Raw genomic sequence first — 15,704 nt, 5'->3', positions numbered from 1 at the left:
TCACAATTTTCATATAAATTAACACTGATTTTCCCTATAGGTTGCATAACTTCCTATAAAAAAAAAGTGTTCCTAGTGTATATATTTACTTTACTTAATTGTACATTAAAAAAATACACACAATTTATTTTCCAAAGATACAGATTTTAGGAAAGCCTGCTTTCACTTCAACACTAAGGCGTTCTATATGAAAGTTAGAATTTTCTTGAGTAATACACAGGTTCCTGATATCTAACACTTATCATTTGATCTGTTTGATCAAGCATATTCATGTCACAGGTCACTACTCTCTTCCTTTAAATCTGTCCTCAAGGCCCACTTCTTCCATGATCCTTACAAGAAAATAAGGAAACTAATAATTGGCTAAGCCAAAGGGCAGTTTGTGAGACAGCTGATCCTAATTAGGACCCCAGTCCTGCACACATTGATGCAGATGCTTAATTTGTTACTAAATTTTATAGGATTACTCATGGAAAATTTTTGTAGGCTTGGGACTTAGAACAACAGACAGGTGCAGGAGAAAAATACTTTAAGCATTTTTCTTCGTCATAGGTCTCTGATCTGTAGAAGCAGATCCTAGCCCTATGCAGAGCTCTATTAAAATCAGTAGAGCTCTGTGTGGGTGCAGGGGCCCACAGCTCAGTTTTCAGCCTTAAACATTAACCTTTACAGGCTGGGGACTGGATCTTTGTATGAACAGTGTCTAGCACATTGTGAGCGCTACAGTAATATAAACAATAAAATTGTACAGAGAAGCAGGAGACCAATACTCAGTAGAATGAGTATTGTGTGCATGAATTACATAAGGGCTATCCTGCATCATTACAATCAATGAGAGCTGTCCCATATGTTCAGTGGATGCAGGATCAAGCCCACAGTGAAAAAAAATTGTAAATATCCCTACTCTGTCAACACTTTCCTATAGCTGCTTTCTACAAATAGTCTACTATCACTAAAAAAAATAAATAAAAATAAAGATGTAGATGCTTCTAAATTCCCACAGAAGTCAACAGGAATAGGAAGTGCTGAGCACACTTCTTAGGAGCCACTCAGTATCCCACAGATAATGATCCAGGTAATGCCTTTGACTAAGGCTTTGTCTACACTGGAACTTTGTCGGCAAAACTTTTGTCATTCAGGGGTGTTAAAAAAAACACATACAACCCGAATGACAAAAGTTTTACCAATGAAAAGTGCCAGTGTGAACAGTGCATTGTCAGTGGGAGAGCACTCCTGCCGACAAAGCTGCTGTCGCTTGTTGGGGGTGGAAGTTTTTGTCGGCAGGAGAGCTCTCTCCTGCCGACAAACAGCAGCTACACTGCGCACCTTTTAGCGGCACAACTGTGTCGCTAAAAGGTGGGTAGTGTAGACAAAGCCTAAGTCACTCCTCCCTAGTATTTTAGGGCCTGTTTTAGCAGGTGTTAAGCAGGCTTAACATCTAATGATTTCACTGCAAGTTGAGGCAGTTCATCAGGTCAGGCCCATGATTAGTAACATACTCCTATGATGTAAACACTTTTTCAGACCCATCTTCTTACTACTTCTCTTCTTTTCAGAGAATCCATTTTTTGTTCCCAAATTAACTAAGGGCCTGCTCCCGTAGACTTCAGTGGTGCAGAATCAGGCCCTATAAGCCAAAACTACTCCTTGTGTTTCCCTGTTCATGTTTGTCTGCCACAAATGTCCCTGACCTTCTCCAGTTTTGGCATCCAGTTATTTTTCTTTCTAGTACGTAAGAGAAACGCATCAAGCTACAGCTCTTGTAGAAAGAACCTGCAGAGTCAATTTCCCCACACTATATCTATGCCCCTCTTCCCCATCCCCAACTGTCTGGAAGACTGTGGTTGCACTATCTTGGTGCTTCTTATACAATTATTTTCCCCAACTCACCAGCACATTTTGAAGTGCTATATCTTTATTATGAATAATATTTTGAATTTACTACACTTCTCATTCAGGCTTTTCAAAGCATTCTACACAGATAATAATACTTGCCTAGCTCCATTTCCCAGCTTGGAAAACTAAAACAGAAGGTAGTAAGGACTCATAACTCCCACTGAAATCTGTGGGGGACGAATGTAAAAAAAAATCAGACCTGAAAGTGATGCGGAGTTGGAAATACAAACCAGCTCTGCCTATACCTATTTTTTGCTATAACCACTAGATAAAAGTGACTCCCTTATTAGGGCTCTACACTTGCAAATACTTTTCACTCTCCCAAGCCACCAAATTTTTCGCTCCACTGTCCTCTGATTTTAAAAAGAATGTCTTATTATTTGTTGGTAACATTATCTGTATTACTGTTTTGAACTGTGTTTATGATTGACGTACGTGACCATACTTTCTATGCCCACTGAGTGTTATATCTCAATCATTTACATCATGAGGGCTTTATCTTAAAAAAATAGGTGTGATTAATACTTTGAGGAGTGCTGGAGGGTCAGAAAAGGGAATTTACATTCTCTATCCACAGGAAAAGGTGGAATATGCAGAAGTGGTGCAACCTCTCACACCACCAACTAATACGTCTCATTCTTTTTCTGGAATAACACTCTGACAGCCCTCCCACGATAGTACTGAGTCACACGTTGTCAACAAAGTTTGGTCCTGTCCTGGAGAGTAATATTCAGGTACTGACTATACCAGTTGCTTTGAGTTTCTCGATTTTAAGCTCTTTGGGGCTGGTACCATATCTTCCTATGTGTTTGCAGCCCCCAGCACAATGGGCTTCCGATCCTGGCTGGGCCTGAGGCAAACCCTTAATACACACAATAATCAAGTGCCACTGTGCATTAGTGTTGGTCTTAAAAGTGGACTGCAATAAGTTAAACTTTTGTAGAAAAGTGTTGAAAATGACAAATTACTAATGAAACTTAATGTAATTAATTTTATATAGTGTCCTTGTATAAACATAAAATGTAAAAACGGCCATACTGGGTCAGACCAAAGGTCATCTAGCCCAGTATCCTGTCTTCAGACAGTGGCCAATGCCAAGTGCCCCAGAGGAAATGAACAGAACAGATCATCATCAAGTGATCCATCCCCTGTCGCCCATTCCCAGCTTCTGGCAACAGGGCAAACAGAAGTTAGGACACCATCCCTGTCCATTCTGGCTAATAGCCATTAGCTATAAAGAGGTTCCAAATGGTTTACAGAGAGGTGGAATAGAGAGAAGATGCTTTACACAATTGATTACTATGAAGCACTCGCCAGCAATGCTTCCTAGTGGTCAGGCCAGGGTATGGCAGGTTCTCTTCCTATCAGACGTTCCCCTTTCTCAGTATAGCCCGTAGGTGCTGACTCCGTGGGTGCTTCGGGGCTGGAGCACCCACTGGAAAAAAACAGTGGGTGTGGTGCACCCAACGGCAGCCCCCATCAGCTCCCCCCAGCACCTCCCGCCCTCGGGCAGGCCACACTGATCAGTGCCTCCCCCTTCCTCTCAGCACCTACTGCCTGCCACACAACAGCTTTCTTTCGTGGCATCAGGAGGCACTTGGGGGCAGAGGGGAGGAGTGAGGGCGCAACACACTCAGGGGAGGGGGTGGAGCTGGGCAGGAAGAGGCGGGGATGGGAAGAAGCAGGGCGGATATGGGGCATTAGGGGAAGGAGTGGAGTAGGGCCTGGGCAGAGCCAAGGGGGAACACCCCTCAGTAGATTAGAAACTCGGCACCTATAGTATAGCCCTAGCATGTAGGGGTCTGTCCTTTTTGCAACTCAGCCCTCCAGCCGGGTCACACATTCATGTCTGCCTTTAAGGGGAGACTAAAGAGTTAAACAATGTGCAAGTCTTCGGAGTCATCAAGGGCTTCCGGGCTCCCCCTTGGGTCAGGATATTTGGGTCTGCACCCTTAACGCCTTCAGGATCTTCCCCAACTAAGTACTCTGTTAAAGTATAGACTTCTGTCATTGTCCATTCTTAAGGGGCCCAACCTCTTCATTGGGTGCCAATCCAGGGTCCAGTGGTGGACAGCTAAGATCTGCCCCTTGGGGTGCTATACAGCAATCTTCCTGGATCACTGCCTACCAGTGTTCCCCCAGCATAAAGTAAAGCACTGAATACAAAATTAAAGCTTCTGACTTTCACCAGTCCCTCCTTTGCAGGCTTGGTCAGGTCAATATCTCCAAACCTCAAGCAGCAAGAGCCCCTGGGGCACTAATCTCAGACTCAGGTCTGCTTCCTTCCACTGCCTGCCTCTGAGCTGCTCTACTTCCCTATTTAAGCTCCACCTACAGCTTGTGTAGGCTTTACAGGAGTGGCTCGGTGGGGCCACCTGGGCCCAGAGCTGCTTTTTAACCCTTTCTTCTCCCATGTGGGGTTTTTATGCCCCATCACATACCCTCCGCCTCAAAATAGGATCCAGGGTTGTTTCCTCTGCTCTCCTTCTTGGGAAGGTTGGAGGGGGGAAGGGAGGAGAATCAGCATTTTGGTGGGCCGTCCCAGCTCGGTGGAGTACCTGAAAACTATATGGCTGTAAGGAGAGGTACCACTGCATAAAATTTTGGGTTGGCATCCTTCATGATGTTCAACCAGCGAAGAGGTGTGTGTTCAGTTACTAATGAGAATGGGTTTGCCAACAAATAGCACCTTAAGACATCCACAGCCCATTTCACAGCTAATGGTTATTTTTCTGTGTCTGAATAGGCTTCTTCCTGGGGGAACACTTTTCTACTTATATAGAGAATTGGGTGTTCCTCTCCCTCAGCCTTCTGGGAAAGGACTGTTCTATGTCCTTCAGTGGAGGCATCTGTTTGTAGTGTGAACATTTTGGAAAAATCTGGTTGAAAACTTAGCAGTTCCTGACAGAGAGTCTTTTAGATTCCAAAATGCGCTGTCGTAGACTCCAGACAAAATGATTTTCCTAGGACTGGTGTCCTTCACTAGGTCCGTGAGGGGTGCTGCAGTCATGGCAAAGTCTGGTACAAAATGTCCATAGCAGCTTTACCCCCAAAAGTGTCACACCTGTTTTATTTTTGTCAGGATGGGCCAAGTTGCTAAGGCCTGTAGTTTGCCAATTCATAGTTGTAACTTACCTCTTCCTATGGTATAACTAAGATAAGTAACTTCAAGTTTGCCATCTTACTTGGGTTCACAGTGAATCCTGTACTCCTCAGAGTCTGTAGGATGGAGGTAACATGTCATATGTGGTTGTTCCATTTACAGCTGTAAATCACAATGTCATCTGTTTATGCTGCAGCGTATTGACCATGTAGTTATAGCACATGATCCATCTGCCATTGGAAAGTGGCTGCTGCCCCATGGAGGCAAAATGGCATAGCTCGCAATTGGTACAGAACAAATGGAGTAGCGAAAGCTGTCTTTTCCTGAGACTCTGAGAATCTGCCGGTACGCCTTCCTGAGGGCTGGAGTGCAGATATACTTGGCAGCTCCCAGCCTTTCTAGTGAACTAATCTACCCTGGGCATACGGTAGGCATCAAACTTGGATATTATATTTACTTTTCTGAAATGAAAAAGAAGAACAGGTCATCCCATCTGGTTTTGGTACCAGCACAATGGGACTTCATTACCACTGCAAGACTCTTCCACTACCCCGGTCTAACATGGCTCATGGCTCAACTTTTTCCAGCGCCGGTGGGTGCTCAACCCCCACCCTTGCCCCACCTCCATTCCAACCCCTTCCCCAAAGTCCCCGCCCCAACTCCGCCCCCTCTCTGCTGCTATTGGACTCCTTCCCCAAATCCTCACCCCGGCTCCGCCTCTTCCCTGAGCTTGTTGCGTTCCTCCTCTTCCCCCTCCCTCCCAGCACTTGTGTTTCACGGCGGAAGCGCTGAGAGGTAGGGGGAGAAGCGGGTACGCAGTGCGTTCAGGAGAGGAGGCGGAGTGGAGGTGAGCTGGGGCAGAGCAGGGAGCTGCCAGTGGGTGCAGAGCACCCACCAATTTTTCCCCGTGGGTGCTCCAGCCCCAGAACACCCATGGAGTTGGTGCCTATGCTCATAGCTCCTCTTGGACGGTGTCCCACATCTTTCATGGGAGTGGTTGTGGGTTTTCAAAGACCCATTTGTGATGCATTCCCCCTGGTGTGCTCCCTGGAACTGGGGTACCACTGAGCCCTCTGACTCATCAGTCTGGGCTCTCTCTCACACTGTGTTGCTGTGACAAGCTGCAGACCCACTCCCAGTCCTACACTTCCACCAGCATTCACACAGGCAGGGACACACCCAGCTGCAGTTACATGCAGGCTGTCTGACCAGGCACTGCATGAAGCAACAATAGAGAGGCTACAGCCAAGATAACCCCAGCTCCCCAGGCGTGACCCCCACCTCAGAATATAAACCCAAAATTATATTGTTTTGCGCTGCACAGGGAACTGTACAGAGTAAGCTCAAAGAATTCATTCCTCCCTCAGTGTGGAGAAGAAATGCAACAGCCTTTGTCCCTTGAGCTAAGATTCCCAAGCACTTCAGTCCAAACTTACTGGTTTAGATTAAAACATAAAATATGTTTATTAACTACAAAAAGATAGATTTTAAGTAATAGCAAAGAAATCAAAGCAGATTACCTGGTAAATAAACAAAAACACAAACAAAGCCTAAAATACTAGAAAGGTAGGATATGAATTAGCAAATTTTCACCCTGACTGATGATACAAGCAGGCTTTCAGATTCTCAGGGGACAAGCTACATTTGCTTTGCAGCTTGGGATCCTCCCCCCTGTTCCAAGTCCTTTTTGTTAGGAGCTTCTCTTGGCTGTTCAGTTGTGGGGGAGTGAAGAACCACAGATGATGTCACTCCCTGCCTTATATAGCTTTAGCATATGGTGGGAATCCTTTGTTTCAAACTTGGTTCCCAGACTAGTTTGTGGAAAAATACCTCCCAAAATGGAGTCCAGAGTCATGTGGGGTGGTCCCTCGCAGCCCTTGCATACCTTGTCAAGTCATAGCAGCCATTACTTACAGGCAGTCTAGAACATTCTCAGGAAGGCTTACTAGGTGGGGGATAAGCTTCTCCTAAGGCCTATTGTTATTGACAGCTGACTTGACAGCTGGCTATCTAGACTGGAAGCATTTTTCCTAGTGGGTGTCACCCACGTGTGACTACATTTGAAATACAGATACATAGTCAATATTCATAACTTTGGGTACAAAAATGATACATGCATACAAATAAGGTAATCATATTCAGAAAATCATAACTTTTCCAATGACACCTTACATGCCCCGTCTCATACAAAATGCATCATAATTATGCCGTAATAATATCACTATGAAGAATATGGGGTGTAGTGTCACACTGTTGTTTTGGTTCTGTGGCTGTGTGATAATAAGCCAGGTTAGTGTGTCTCGGAAAGGTTGAAAATACTGCAGGAAAGGATTCGATCTGCTGCTGCATTTGGGCTGTCTATTCTGATTGAAGCTCTTCTCCCATTGGTATAGCTCAGGATTCTTGGGTTATGTGTACTTGAGGGCCTAGTCCACGTTTGGATGGAAAGGGTATTACAAGGAGACCTTCTTGATCTTTCCTGGCTTTCAAAAGGTTAACATCATACACTTATTTCCCTTTTCTTCCCTGGCTATCAGATTTCATAGTTGACAGGTCCCACTTGTTTCATGATGTTGAACAGCTCCTGCCACCAGACCAATAATCTTTACTCTGAACTCAATAATAGCAATAATAGTACCTGGTAAACAGGTCTAAATTCTCATAGATAGTCCCTTGGTTATAGGCCTTTCTTGGTTCTGTTGGGCTTTCAATAAGTTTTCTTTTGCGAAGTCCCCCAAAGTCTTAAGCTTGTCTCACACCTGGAGTACGTACTGCACTATGTTCATCGCCTTTGGTCCTTGTTCGTCCTTTATCCTTCTCGGGGGAGGTCTAAAATCCCATGAGATTTGAGCTCCTATACGGAAGGCAATGGAAGAATCCCATGGATGCCTGTGGAACCTCTCTGATGACAAACAACATTGTGGAAATAACTGGTCCCAGTGACAGGGGTCTGATGCTACAAATTTCCTCAGCATCTTTTTCAGCGTGTGATTAAACTGCTCAACCCATTTAGGTCTGGTAAAGTGATGTACTTAGTGTTTTAACCCTTAACAGATCACCATAGCTCTTTCATCAAATGTGACACAAAATTAGTTCCTTGATCAGTCAGGATCTCTTTTGGTATACTTGAGCAAATAACTTCATAAACTTGGCTATGATGGTTGCCGCATTTATAGAGCAGAGGGGGATGGCTCCGGATACTGGGTTGTATGCTCTAGAACTTCCAGAATATGCTGGTACCCTGCCTCTCTTTTCTCCTGCAGTCCCACTAAGTCCATCCCAGTTCCTTCAAATGGTATCCCCACTATAGGAACATGATTAAGGGGCTTTCGGGGTCCTCTTGGGTCCAACCAGTTGTCATGATGCACAATAGTCCTTGACTTCCATGTGCACTCCCAGACAATAGCTCCTATTCATCGCCTGTTTGAGTGTTTTATTCACACCAAGTGAATGCACATGGGGTCAAGTGAGTGAGCCATAACACTTCTCTTTGATACCTTCTTGGCATGAGGAGCTGTATTGTCATCTCTTTGATTTGGTGGTTCTGTTCCAGCCGATATAACTGTTCTCTCCTAAATTCAAAAGTGAAGCCATTGTTTTAGCAGCTGAGTATCCACTTCTTCGCCATTGATCATTGCCACTTGATCATAGACCCATCATAGCATCTGGTCATCTCTCTGTTCTCTTATGAAATCTTCATCTCTGGCTAGAAGCTCTACATCTAATGGGCATTTGGTCTCATTCTTTGGGGTAGAGGGAGGGCCCCTTGTCCAAGAGGTCCCTCTGTTTCACCTAATCCCACCAGTTACTTTCATCCCATGCCTTGGGATGTTCCGCTGGCCCCAGTATAGCTACTCCCTGTCGTCTTGGAAGGAAATTAGTCAGCAGCCATGTAATTGTCCATTACATTTACATCTTCTGTCAGTGTCTCGTGTCGATGCCCCACCACCCAATCTCTACCCAGATGCTCCCAGCTGGGGGAAAACTGTTCTATTACTATTTGCTCAGCCATCTGCACCCTGGTCCTCATCTCTGGTTGGAGCCAGCACCAGCAGCATACTTTGAGTTTCTGGCCACTACCCAGCGCTGGGACCCCGGTGGATATCTGTGACTGTGGAAGCAATGACAATGTTTCAGCCACTATAGGGAACATGCCTGGGTGGGCTAAATAATCCAAAATGGTGGCCTTGACACGAATATAGTCTTGTGTGGTGACTGGATCAAGTCCCCTGTAGGCAGCCTGGGATGCTCTCAAGTATGGAGCCAGCAAAATAGCCCAGTGTTTGGGCAGCCATTGTGCTGCAGTTGCTGCCCATTTGAATGTAACCAAAAATACCTCAGGTTCATCCTCTGGCCCCATCTTTCTTAACTTCAATGGTATTGTAGTGGCCAGGATTGCATTAGGTGCTCCTGTGGAAGGATTCGCCACCACCCCCTGTGGATGTACCGGAGTCAACACCTGTTGAACAAGACACTGTTGTTGTTCTTGTTGCTGTACGACCAGCTCTTGAACAAGCAGCTGCTGGTTGTATTGCTTGTTGCTGCTGCTGGGTGCCCGTCCGCTGTAACAGTTGGTGGTGTGCTGCTGCTCCGCCTGTTGCTGCTGGTTATCTGTTACCCACTTCAACAGCTTCTCCATGTCTATCTTCTTGTTATCCCTGTCTAGTTGGTGAGGTAAGGTTTTTTTGTTTTTTTTTCTTCTCAACTAGATAATCGCCTATAGCAGAGCTGGGGTTAGTTTGTCCACATTCTGCATCAGTTGTGAAGAGAAACACTCACCGTGCCTCCTTGTAGTCAGACTAGGGCGTAACAAGCTGCCTTCCACCCAGTCGTTCCTCTTCTCACTATAGCTCTACCTCATAGAAGTCTGTCCTTTTTGTGACACTGCCCTCCAGCTGGATCATACATTTAAGTCCACCCCTTTCAGGGTACATATAAATAGTCCAATAATGTGGAAGTGTTCAGAAGTCGTAAGGGCTTCTGGGCTTCCCCCTTGTGTCAGGATCTTAGGGTGAGGACCCTTGGATGTTCAGGATCTTCCCGAACTAGATTCCCAGCTAAGGAATAAACTTTGGTCATTATTCCCTCTTTAGGGGCTGGTAGGGGAGCCCAGGTCCACCTCACCACTCGATTGCGATCCAGGACCCAGTGGTAGGCCGCTGAGACCTGCACTTTGGGGTCCTGTGTAGCTGCCTCCCTGAATTGCCTCCTACCAGTGTCCCCTTCCCCCCAGGGTAAAGTAAAGAACCAGAACAAAAAATTAAAATTTCTGACTTTCAAAAGTCACCAGTCCCTCCTTTGCATACTTGGTCAGGACAGTGTCTCTAAGCCTCAGCCAGCAAGAGTTCCTGGAGTACTCCTTCCCAAGAGCATAGGTCTGCTTCCCTCCACTGTCTTCCTCCCTCTGAGCTTCTGTGCTTCCCTTTTTAAGCTCTGCCTCCAGCTTGTGCTGGCTTTGTAGGTGTGGCAGCGTGGGGCTACTCCATAGCTCTTTTTTCTCCCTTGTGGGGTTTGTATATCCCATAACAACTACCAAAGCTTTTATGTGGGCAAAAAGGTTAAATTAGGTGCCATCTGGAGAGAAGAGTAGAGTGTAAGCAAAAGGTCCTGAAATTTAGAAGTGGTAATGAAGTAAAGAAGTATTTTTTAGAAATAATTACAGTGACCTGGAGAATGGAAGGATATACTAGTAGAGGGAAAGGAAAGCTTAAAGAGAGTTGTGTGAATCCTAAATTAAAGAGACAAAGAGGAGGGTGATAAAAGCAAGTCATGGAGGTAGCAGATGGTGGGATGGAGCAAGTACTTGGAGAGTTTTGGAAAGTCAGGAAGGAACAATTATCTGAATTTGGAGTAAGATAAGAAGCTCCAAACGGACATGACAGTACAGGGTTGCTAGTAGATAATGCTATACATGAAGATGTAGAAATATGTTACTTCTACATTGTTACAGTATAAATAAATAAAAGCCATGCCTAACTAGCAAACGATCAGCATAACATCTGGTGTGGCAGGTAGGGCTATGTGCTAAATTAGGCTCTGATCCACACATGCTCTCCTTGAAAACAATGGGGCTACTCATAGTGGTAAAGTAAAGTGTTTGCACAATCAGGGCCTTAATCCCAATCTTGCAACTTTTTCTGTTCAGGCAGTCTGCCTGCATGGAACAAGTTACAGGATAATTTAAAGTTGTGATATTGTTTAAATATTTCTTTCCTTAGTCATATGTCTATTGTGCGTGTTGGAGAAGGCTTGGTGGCACGGTTTAGTGGAGACATAGTTCAAATCGTTTCTAAGGTTACAGATAATAACAAATACTGAAAATAATTTTTTGCAGTGCACCTCACAAAACCACTGCATAATTTAGCAATGCTGGCAATTTCTGCTGGTTCCAGCCTGCAATAACAGGGTTGCTACAAATCAGTAATGAGGTGTGTTGGCAAAGCTGTGTAGAAGGCTTGCCGAATCCAGCTCATACTGAGCTGGATCCTATGTCAGTGGAAGCCTTTCCATTGACTCAATGGGAATTGGATCAGGTCCTCCACAGTACATCTGGCTGAAGTCAGTGCTATTCTTCCCAAACTTCATGGGTACCTTGCACTAAATTCATTCAGAAACTTTTTTAAGTATGTGTATAAACAGTCATTTCATTTTTCTTGGTAACTTGCTTCATGGAAAACATTTTCCATGCTTCACACCGTTTTGCACTAATTCAGTATGATTCTACTGGTTTCACATCAGTTGATTAAAAAACTTGCAGCACATATAGTTGCATTCTGTCTCTGAAGCAGAATATTAGCGATTTCCAAATGAAATGTTTTCTCAATTTTCATCTAATACAGTAAATAATTTGGCTTCTGTTTTGTTTCATAATTTATATGTACAAATATGTGAAGGAATATGTGCAGACTGGAACAGATTTTACTTTTCAGCACTAAAGAATTTGTGGGAGAGCCTCCATTTCAGTGGTTTTATTTACAGGGGATGTGAGATTGCTAACTGGAAAATCTTAGCTAACATAAAAAATATAACAAATTAATATTTACACTAAGCCATCTTGACTATATTTTATGCACTTCATCTGATCCCGCTTAAACAAATATATACTCACCCTTAGCATTGTATAACACTTTCATTTGACAGGTTTCAGAGTAGCAGCCGTGTTAGTCTGTATTCGCAAAAAGTAAAGGAGTACTAGTGGCACCTTAGAGACTAACCAATTTATTTGAGCATAAGCTTTCGTGAGCTACAGCTCACTTCATGAAGTGAGCTGTAGCTCACGAAAGCTTATGCTCAAATAAATTGGTTAGTCTCTAAGGTGCCACTAGTACTCCTTTACTTTCATTTGAGAAACCCCAAGGCCCATATCCTCACATGTATTCAGATTCCTAACTGGAGTTAGGCACCTGAATACCTTTGAGGATCTGGGCCAAAGTGCTCTAAAAAGGTAGATAACTATTAATCCCATTTTATTTTTTCTGTATGTAAATGAGACACCCAGAGATGAAGTGGCTTGCACATAGTGAGTTAGAAGATGATTTTGGACTAGTGTTCCTAGTGTCTTCTCTAATCATGAGACCATGATGCAGGGTCATGGTGACATGGTTAGCCAAAAGAGAAAAGCTCAAAAGCTTTGTGATGCAATCCAAATCTTGAAATGTACATTTAGTAGAGGTGAGTGAAAGGGATTAACTTTGTTTTGCGAAGTATTTTGAAAATTTTACCTCCTTTCCTTTCACCTATTTTTGTTATTTCATCTGTATCAGAATGCCTCCCAAAGTAATGAGGTTTGGTTCATTGTGCAGATGAATTTAATTTCAGTGCAAGCAAAAATAGTTTGGTGGCTATTTCGGAAGCTCTTTTGCTGGGCTGGGAAGAGAAAGCACAAAAGGAAAGCACAAGGCAAGAAAAAGGAAAGATCAAGAGAGAAAATCATAGGAGAGGGGAACATAGGGTTGGGAAGAAATGTGAGCCCATTTCAAAGTTTGAAGGGGATAAAACCTAAAACCTCAATTCCGCAATTGATTCTGCATGGGCAAACTTATGTGTAGTCTACAACAGGGCTCTGTACAGGTTTAAGGCTCTGCCATGTGGATCCCATTGCAGTACTGAGACATATTTGACGGAATAGATTTCCATCTCATGTAGTTATCTTCTAGTGAACAGGCACACTGAATCTTTACTGTCCTTTCATTAGCTTCACGTCTTCATATCTCACTACTAAACAGTCATTTAAAGTCTATTTTTATAAAGTTTAAAATTCTTTATGTAGGAAAAAATAAATGTCTTCTTCCATGGGTTGCTTTTTATCTCATTTACGTTTGGTAAATTCCCAGCAGTTTAGACTTCTTGGGTGCTAGGAGAAGGCCTTTGACTGCAGTAACTGAACGTTATAATCATTTACTAGTAGTATTGTAGTTACAATATGGTAGTTGATTGTAGTAACGTAAATGTAGTGACTTATTTGAGGCTAGACTTCCACCATCCTCTTGCTGTTCTGGGTTGCTGAAGCCTGATAATATCCTAATGCTCCTTGGAAGTCAAAAGGCCTGTATCTGAAGCACTCTGCAGTTGCTCCCCTGATGCTTAGAGGGTGACAAACCCTTTGTTCCTGACATAGTCTACTCTCAAATAGCAAGGAAATCTAGTATTATAATTTATAGCTTTTCTTTAAACTGGAATATAAATGCCTGCTTCAGAAGCACATATGCTAAAACTGGAACAACACAGAGAAGGTTATCATGACCCTTGCACAAGGATGACACAAATTTGTGAAGCAGTTTAAAGACAAAATATTATTCCAGTAGTGGATGTTATAATATTGCAGTTATACTTGGAAATGATTTTGGGGTTTTTTTGGTTACATGTCTGTAAGAAAAAAGAAGAGACTAATTGCAATAATAAAAAGGAATTTTAGGCAATACCGCCATCGAAACAGAGAAGAAAAATAGCATTTTTTAAATTAAAAAAATTCTGCTGTCTGCCATTGAATGTTAGCTGTATATGATGCCTCTCATGAGTCAAAAGGCAGCAGAAGAGACATGTTACTGCTGCAAAGTCATTATATTAGTAAAACATATTTATGCAGTTTGTGTCATGGGAATCCTATTTTAATTTATACTTCTGAATTAGTTTTCTCTTGGCACTGTACAGCATAGCTTCAGGGTGCAATGGAAGAACAAAATACTAAGTTGGACAAGCACTGTATCCCCCAACAGTTCCAGATGCCTCAAAACAATAGATCAAAACTATTTAGCTGAAGTTTTTGAGAGACTGCGTATCTTCAGAAAAATTGAATTTCAGATAAATAGGAGCTCAAACCCTGCAATGCATTGATTTGGGGCAAAATGACTATATCCAGTTACCTGTGGTCCAGAACAAAGAAGTCTGGTTAATTGGTTTTGATTGGTTTAGAGTAAATTTGGAGCTGAACATTACATTACATTATTGTTATAAAATTGAAATGATGAAATTAAAGCTTTTTCAATAGTGTCTTAAAAACTTGCCAACTTATAAATATCAACTATCCTACTCTATCCTTATTGCAAGCAATATTTGGAATACTTTAAAAATTAAGCAAAATTAATTTCGCTTAATCTAAGGGTATGCCTACACTATGAAATTAGGTCGATTTTATAGAAATCAGTTTTTAGAAACTGATTTTATACAGTCGATTGTGTATGTCCACACTAAGCGCATTAAGTTGGCGGAGTGCGTCCTCACTACCATGGCTAGCATTGACTTACAGAGCGGTGCACTGTGGGTAGCTTTCCCGCAGTCTCCGCTGCCCATTGGAATTCTGGGTTAAGCTCCCAATGCCTGATGGGGCAAAAACATTGTCACAGGTGGTTTTGGGTACTTGTCATCAGGCCCCTCTCCCTCCTTCCCTCTCTCCATGAAAGCAATGGCAGACAATCGTTTTGCGCCTTTCTTCCTCGGTTACCCATGCAGACGCCATACCACGGCAAGCATGAAGCCCACTCAGCTCACTGTCACTGTACATCTCCTGGGTGCTGTTGGCAGACACGGTACTGCATTGCTACACAGCAGCAGCTCCTTGCCTTCATGGCAGACAGTGCAGTAGGACTGATAGCCATCATACATCTCCTGGGTGCTCCTGGCAGACCTCGGTGAGGTTGATCGGGGCGCCTGGACAGACATGGCTGTCCTCCTCTTAGAGCACTGAATGGGAGCCAGAGACTCCAGGTCATTCTCTTCTTTAAGTTTCATCTCATGGAGGTTCAGTCCTGCCTGGAATATCATGCCAGCTGGAGGCTTCTGCCTCAGGCTGCTCTCCCAGGCAGCAGCACTGTGTGGTCACACCTACCCCAGCCTACCCCTTGCTCCCATGGCTCATGAAGCCTGGACAGTAGTAAGGAGCAGTTCAGTTATAGGCTGAGCAAGTGCAGAATGGTGGTAGAATGTGCCTTTGGACATTTAAAAGCTTGCCGGCACTGTCTGCTGACTAGGTCAGACCTCAGCACAACCAACATTCCCATTGTTATTGCTGCTTGCTGTGTGCTCCATAATATCTGAGAGAGTAAGGGGGAGACATTTATGGCAGGGTGGGAGGTTGAGGCAAATCGCTTGGCTTCTGATTTTGAGCTGCAAGACACCAGGGCGATTAGAAGAGCACAGCAAGGTGCACTGCACATCAGAGAGGCTTTGAAAACCAGTTTCATGACTGGGCCAGGCTTCAGTGTGATAG

At 43.7% G+C, this 15,704-nt stretch overlaps 1 non-coding gene across 1 annotated transcript; it reads left to right on the top strand.

Annotated features, from left to right (window-relative positions):
- Positions 1–13,686: 13,686 nt before the first annotated feature.
- Positions 13,687–13,796, top strand: LOC140907986 (U6 spliceosomal RNA). The gene has a single exon (XR_012157697.1). It is a non-coding gene; the product is annotated as a U6 spliceosomal RNA (small nuclear RNA).
- Positions 13,797–15,704: the final 1,908 nt, after the last annotated feature.

The sequence above is a fragment of the Lepidochelys kempii genome, chromosome 2 (assembly GCF_965140265.1).
Source record: "Lepidochelys kempii isolate rLepKem1 chromosome 2, rLepKem1.hap2, whole genome shotgun sequence".
Taxonomy (NCBI): domain Eukaryota; kingdom Metazoa; phylum Chordata; order Testudines; family Cheloniidae; genus Lepidochelys; species Lepidochelys kempii.
The sequence above is the reverse complement of the archived record's forward strand: the minus strand, read 5'-3'. Positions and strand labels throughout refer to the sequence as shown.